Below are 8,410 nucleotides of genomic sequence, written 5' to 3' on the forward strand. Positions count from 1 at the left end.
ATTTACAATATATTTTTCTTATAGTTAATGCTGAAACACTGGCCCAGAAAAGGAGATTCAGCAGCCTGTTTTCTCAACCCACAGGTTTACCATCTATGATTGCAGATACTGAAAAAGATGCATTTGACATTTCAGTGAGTATTCTGACTCATGGAAAAAGGAAACTAGTCCAAATAAACTGGGCCAGCTGTAGCTAAGAAAAGAAAATATGACAAAGACCATCTTTCTCTCAGCTTTATAAGATGTTAATCATATGATTCATGTCTTATACCACAGATTTTTTGAATAATATTATGTGTCAGTTAAAATGTGACACCATTTTGAAACCAATCATGCTAATTAAAAAAAAATACTTGAATGTTTTAAAAGGTAAATGTGATGAGCTCTTTTTTTTTCTTTGTGGTACGCGGGCCTCTCACTGTTGTGGCCCCTCCCGTTGCGGAGCACAGGCTCCGGACGCGCAGGCTCAGCGGCCAGGCTCACGGGCCCAGCCGTTCCGCAGCATGTGGGATTCTCCCGGACCGGGGCACGAACCCACGTCCCCTGCATCGTCAGGCAGACCCTCAACCACTGCGCCACCAGGGAAGCCCATGATGAGCTCTTTTAAAGATGAAAGTCATTTGAAGAAGTCATGTCGTCTCTTACAGGGTAAATTTTCATATTTCACTGGCTGGATAAGTGTACATGAAAGCTGAGAGATTGAAAAAGTCTTGAATAGTTCACACTGGTGAATGCCTGCCAGATGCAAAGTTAGTAAAGAAATCATGTCAATGTACTTTTCAATGATAGAGTAAATCTTCAAATTAATAATTTATTTAAAACATGAAGACTGAGTCAGCATTTTGTCTTTAGGATTGTACTTTTTGACTTATGAAAGGACTAATACACAAATGTGGCTGTACTTGTTGTTTGCTTGCATTGGTCCAGAATAAGTGCAAACTAGCCATCATAGAAGATAATTTATGGAAATACTTGGCAATAAACACAAGCAATGCTGAAATACACAAAGTGCTGGATAACCTTTTGAATGGTCACTTTTTATCCCAGAATAATTGTACTGACATTTGCACTGTTGGTGCAAAACTAATGGTGAGTAAAACTTCTGGTGTCAGCACAAATCAAGGTAGAGACTCCAAATTATACCAATAGTCACTTTTCTTCACCATACACACCTACAGTTAGGAAAAAAAAAAGGTGTTACTTCAAGCAAGTATTAGAAATGTAGAAGCCTGTATCCATCTCCATGAGCTTTATATCTTCCCAATACTTTAGAGTTTTTCTGATAAGATAATGGAGATATTAACAATTATAATTTATTATTTTAATTATTTTTAAAACGAATAATAAAATGTGTCAATATTAGGAAGATTTGTATAATTCATTGAAGAAATATTTTCCAAATGAACAATATATGATAATACAAAATCATATATGGGTAAAAGATCCATTCAAAGATAGTAATGGTTTTTTACTATATTAAAGTATGAAAGATTTATTGATATGGTTTCAGATTTCTACATTATAAATAATCTTTAAGAAACGATCACTTGTCAAGTTGGAGTATAGTATCAAAAATAGGCACAATTATCTGAAAAAGGCTACTAAAATATTTCTCATTTTTTCCAACATTATTTCTGCACAAAGTTAGCTTTTCTTTATATTCTTCAAGCTGAAAAAAAAAGAAAAACTTATTGCAACAGATTGAATGCAGAAATGAAAATAAGAATCCAGCTCTTTTCTATTAAGGTATAAAACAATAGTATTCTTCTCACTAATTGTTTTAAATAATGTGTTATTTTCAATAAAATGTATTAACATATAATAAGCATATGATTATAATTATAAAACAATAATAATTTTTAATCCTTAAAAGCAAATATTTTTAAATATCTTAATTTTAATTATTAATAGAGTAATTATTGATTATTATAGACCACATAAACAAAATCTTTGGGAGATTTTTAATTTTTTTTTAAATTATAAAGATATCCTGAGATCAAAAAGTTCATACCTTGCACTTGTTCACTAGGATCAATATACATAAATGTTCAAAGAAGCAATTTTTACCATTGTAACAGCCTATAAACAACTAAATACATTTTAAGTGATGAGTGGATAAAGGAATCATGTTGTATTAATTTATGAACTTTTTTTTTTATCATGACTATTTACAGCAAAATTTAAATTTAAGAAAATGTGATGATTTTAGTCACAATGCAAATCCTCTAACATGAGCTCATAATAAAAATTTTAGCTCTACATGGGTGTGGGAAAGAGCTCTATATTTTTTCTTTCTTTTTCTTCCAAAATTCCGCTTATTTCTGTTATACTGGTTCTAGATTATTCTGTGTCTCCTCATATTCCTCCTTTAATTTTCAGTCTTTCTGTTTGAAAGTGATAAATTTTAGAGTTCAAAGATACTCTCTTTCTATGTTCTTAGTTACTGTTGTCAGATTTGATACTGCTCTGCTGTTGCAAACCTAGGTATTAAAGAATTTCACGCTTCCCCATTGAGATTTGGGCAAAGTGCTCTTTGTAATCACCTAATAGCTGAGAATGGCTTTTCTTCCTTTTCATTGCACTGGAGGAGTAGAAGTAACTAACATTTTCAGGGACTTTGAAGAATGTGTATCCAGATATGTTTCAGGTTTCATTCCATCATTCATATATATATATATATATGTATATATATGTGTATGTATATATAAATATATAAACTCTCTTAAAATATATAGAAAGATATAAATGATTAAGTGAAATCTGAAAATGCCTTTCTCAATGAGATGTCTTGTTTCTGTTATAACCTACGTCAACTCTGAGACATTTATTTAAGTTACAGATAAAAAAGAATTTTGCTTTTTACAATCACTTAAATTATTATAAAATAAAGACAGTTCTACACACTGCATTTGGAAAGAGCCTCTAATAAAATAATTGTATGTCAATTAAAATAAATAGTATCCTAATTTCAGAACCAATGATTTTTTTAATCATATGCATTTTACTTCCAAAAACAGTGTATTTTTGTTGGAATTCAATTTCAAAATAAGTATGTAAATATTAAGAAGTCACTGATATTTCAGTTGCAAAATTACTCACTGGAAAATATCAGTGTTGAAATAAATTTATTGTTAACACAAACAGTGATACATATTCTATAGATTTCTAATTTTTGAATATGCAACATTTTTATAGAACATTGTTTATTCTTTATATAGGATGCATCTTTATAAAATTAAAGTTTAGCACAACGTAATGAGAACTGAAGGTTGGAAGGAAATATAAAGAACATTTAATCTGACTTTTTTTATTGAATGCAGAGGGTGTTAAGAACGCTCAGTCATGCGGTTTTGCATTCTAGTAACCCCATTATTAAATAAAATTTCAGCAGACATAATAAATATACTTCTCAACTTTTTCTGTATTTTTTAAAAATCAGCAGGGCACTTTTCATATTTTTACCCATGAATGAATTATGCACTTTACTTTAAAAATTACATTAAAATAAAATAACAAAAAACCAAACAAAACCCCAAAACAAAACAAAACAAAATCAAACAACATATTAAGTTTGATCCTGTTACCTGAAATTCATACTCATATGCTAGTTGGCATTTATTAGACATGGAGAGGAGAGAACACAGTGTTGAGTCAACCACAGCTTGAATCATTAACCACAGAATAAGAGCTCACAAAAGTAGTAATGGTTCCTCCTCTTACTCACGTTCCTTGACACAATACCCCCGATACCATAGCACTGTTAACCTCAGACTCTAATAATGTTACTAACCATGGTGATTCCTTGACAGTTATTATCCATTTGGCAAACTATTCATCTTCTATCCCAAAGGTCTTTATATTACCTTATGCCTTTTTTTCTTTTTTACTTCCTATTTTTTTTTTTTTTTTTTTTTTGCGTTACGCGGGCCTCTCACTGTTGTGGCCTCTCCCGTTGCGGACCACAGGCTCCAGACGCGCAGGCCCAGCGGCCATGCCACACGGGCTCAGCCACTCCACAGCATGTGGGATCTTCCCGGACTGGGCACGAACCCGTGTCCCCTGCATCTGCAGGCAGACTCTCAACCACTGCACCACCAGGGAAGCCCTTACTTCCTATGTTTTTAAGCCAACATTTCTCAAGAACTCTCTAAAAATACTGCTTTGGTTTTCCTATTATGAAAGTAATGTATGTGCATTATAAAAAATAAATATTACTATAATTCAGCATACAAGGTGAAACCCAAAAAATTATAATGCATATAGTTTCAGGCATAGAGCAGAAGGCTTAAGATGAATGGCTCTGGAGCTTGATTGCCTGGGTTCAAACCCTGTCTCTGCCAGCCTTTAATGTATATTCTAGAGCAACATAATTAAGCTTTCTCCAATTCAGCCTCCAAGGGAATCAAATAATACTGACCTCATAGGGCTTATGTGAGATTTAAAAAATTAATTAACACTTTATTAGCAATAGTGACCTCATAAGCTTGAAGATGTCTAAGATTAGTTACTCATTTGTGAGGATGAAATTAACCTCAGAATACTATTTAACACTCAGTAGGCATTAACTTTATATTAGCAATATAAAATAGGGTGTTTTTACCACTTTAAACTCATATTAGGTATAATAAATGCTCTTTCTTCTAGCATGACCATTTCCCTATATTTCTAAATATCACTGTTTTTAATAAATCTCTACTATCCCATTGTATGTGGAAAACATAACCTAATCAAACAGTATGATATTTTGGAATATGTATATTGTTTCCATTCTCAGTTTTGGAAAGAAGGCCAAATTTAGCACCATTTTACACATATTTTATGCAAAGCTGTTTTATTCCTTAAGATGCTTTTCTACTATCAGAATTACTAGAATTAGGGGTATTCAACTCATTCAAAGAACATTTAGTGCATGTGTGTACAGTTATCCCTCAGAGTCCTGAGGTGGATTGGTTCTAGGACCTTCTCAGATACCAAAATCCATGCATGTTCAAGTCCCTTATATAAAATAGTGTGTATAACCTATGTACTCTTTCCATATACTATGTCATCTCTAGATTACTTATAATGCCTAATACAATGTAAATGCAATGTAAATAGTTGTCAATACAATGTGAATTGTTGCCAGGATGGAGCAAATTCAAGTTTTGCTTTTTGGAATTTTTTCAAATATTTTTGATCCGTGGTTGGATAAATCTGCAGATGTGGAGCCCACAGATATGGAGGGCCAACTGTACGGAGGCTGGTATTCATCTCAGCTCACTGACAGATACTGCCAGGGTTTCTGTCCCCATGGAGACTATATCCCATGGTGAATAACTTGCGCTTTTGATACACACTGTCAAATTCCCAAATTGACAAAGCTTGTCCCACATCATCTTCTCACCAATGATGTATGAAATACTATTCCTTAAATGTTAACCAGTAGTGGATATTCTGAACAAGCAAGCAACAACTAAACTAAGAGTAAAACAACAATAGCAACATTGACAAAAATAAAAGCTGTGCAATTTCATAAGAGAAAAATATGTCACTATTTTATTTTGCTTTATTTCTATTGAGATTTATTTTTAAAATATATACTTTAAGCATTCATACTTCATAGCTTCTGAATCTACATCTATCTATGTATCTATGTATCTATCTTCTATCTATATTTCCCCTGCCCACTTGTCATTTGCACTATGTAGCAGAGAATACTAGCTGCCAGTGTGGTCACTTGGGAGAAATACATTTCTCATTCTTCCTTGCATATATAAGTGGGCATATGATGCAGTCTGGACAATGAAATATCAACTGGTTAGAGCTACAGGTAAAAATCTTTTTTCTTTTTAATTTTACATGATCAAACATAGTTTCTAATGAGAGAGGATATATACATAAATATTCTCTTTATATTCTACTTTATTCCAATTTCAGCCTACATTACATCAGTTTTGTCAGTTGCTTTAAGCTGTAATGTATGATGTACAAAACAAGTACTTTTCATGTGTTAAAATGCACCGAGTCCAAATTTTATAGTAATGCTTATTAAAAGCACAATGTTTAGAATAAGAGCAACTGATTTTAACCCTGACTACCATTTATTTGCTATGGACAAATTGATATCTCTGAATTTCAAAGTCTTCTGTAATATAGTGATAGCAATACTCATTTCATATGATTAATTTCTATTAATCAGACATTAGATAATGTCTGTAAAACAGAAAGTGTATGTTGAATCTTAAATATAGTGCCTCAATAATTTCTTGTATGATTGTTGTAACTACTGTTAACACTCTTTTAACTAGAATGTTGCTTGTGACCACAAAACAAGGTCGTATGTCCATTTTGTGCTCGAATTATGGTGCCCTCCAGAAATTTATTGTTGGGAATTAGACATCTCTTAGTGTGTTCTTCCAGTTCTAATGAGAGTTGACAATGAAGTGTCTCACGTACACTCAAAAAAACAGCCTGTCCCTTATATTCACCTTAAAGTCAGTTTTCTTTCTCCTTTCTAATTTTGACTGCATTTATCTGTGTCTACTGCTCACAAAGTTGTTTGAAAAGCCTCCTTGTTTCCAGTGTCCATGATTGGCATACTAGCTTTCATGCACCATCTACTTTTTACTGATGCTGCTAAAATTTCTAAGTATTCTTTGTATTCAAACATTGATAACTTTTATGAAGAGGTGGGAAGAATGGCTTTATCTCTGATATTCTGCAAAAGTTTATCACTTGTGGTCCTTCATATAAAAGCTTACACTAAGATAGCCCTGCCACAGCTACAAGCCATACTTCCCTATCAGAATTTCACAAATATCTCTATTAATTTCTTTTTCTCATCTCTAAACATACAAATCAACTCTAAATGTCAGCAGGTAGAATATGCAAACATGATAAAGCAATCTTGATCATTTGGTGTCATACAGCTCCTCTTCTCCCACAAAAAATAATGGGTATAAAGCAACCTTAAACATTTCCATATATTATTATTATTATATGGTAGCTACATATTTGTTGTTATATACAGTTACTACAACTATTCAGAACATAGGTTAAAAATTGGGAATTAAGACTATATGATTCATAAATACTCTAAATATTGAGCCAATGAAACATAAGTTAAAATCTGTGAAGTTGGGATGCCAGAAACATTGATTTCACTACCTGAAATATGCTGCTTTCCCTTGTAAAGTGAGAAATACTATCAACAAAAGCGTTTTTGAGTTTCAAATTTTGAGAAAGTGAGATTTAAAATGCCCTTCAGATAACCAATAGGAGTCTTAACAGTAAAGAGGATTAGCATGTCTAGAAATACTCATAAACTGGAAAAAGGCAGAAAAATTCATCCTTTTTAGTCTCATTATGACATGTTGGAGTGGAACTAAAAGACATATATTCTAAATAAGAGATTTAAAGTGCTGATCATACCAGATAACCATTTTCTCCTTTATTGCCTTAATGTTATGATTATTATGTTGTGAACAATATCTTACCCAAAGAAGATTTTTATGAATATTAATCAGGAACACAGGTCAGACATCATTTGTATAATACTGTTAAAGAATAAAAAAAATTTCAAATATGACAACAAAGGAATACAAATTCAAGTATGACATCTTACACTTCCTATCATCTTAGAATTTGTAAAATGCTTACAATTTCTCATACTATTATCACAATTGCTGTTTAAAGAGATATGATATTGACAGGTTATGGATAATTACTTCCATTTTACAATAAGAAAAATGGTGAGATTAAAATACAATTTCATTGATTTTTTTTAACATATCAATTCAGAGATTTGGACTAGCTAAACAATGATGTAGGGCTGTGACTGAAGCAGTGGCATGAAAGCTATGTGACGCAGATAGCAATACATGACCTAGAGAAAAATACAGGCTTTAAAGTGAGAGTTTGAATTTTTGAATTTCAGTGATCTGTGATGTGTAAAAATATATTTAATCATTCAGTGTCTTTTTTCTCAGTAAAAGTCAGGTAATACACAATACCCCAAGGTTCTTCTGTGAGGATTTAATGAGAAAAACACTATGTAAAATTCCATTCAATTTCTTAGCACATGATATAAAAAACTTAATCAACAGTTTTCCTTTGCCATTGCATTTATATTAACCACAACCACATGTATATTAACCATTTTTTCCAGTCCCACCCAAGCACACACACACACACACACACACACACACACACACACACACACACATTATTTAATCTTTTAAAAAACATTACACAAATAATTGAGATCTGTGATTGCTGTCTTTGTTATAAAAAGCTTTATCTTCTGATTTTTTAAAGAAAGCTTTCAAGCTATTATGTCAAACTTAAATCCACATCTCTTTTAGAAATGGACATGCTGTCTAATATTTAAAGAATAAATACATATGTTTTCTTTCCTTCTAACTTAATGGAT

Source organism: Orcinus orca, chromosome 18 (assembly GCF_937001465.1).
Source record: "Orcinus orca chromosome 18, mOrcOrc1.1, whole genome shotgun sequence".
NCBI classification, from domain to species: Eukaryota; Metazoa; Chordata; class Mammalia; order Artiodactyla; family Delphinidae; genus Orcinus; species Orcinus orca.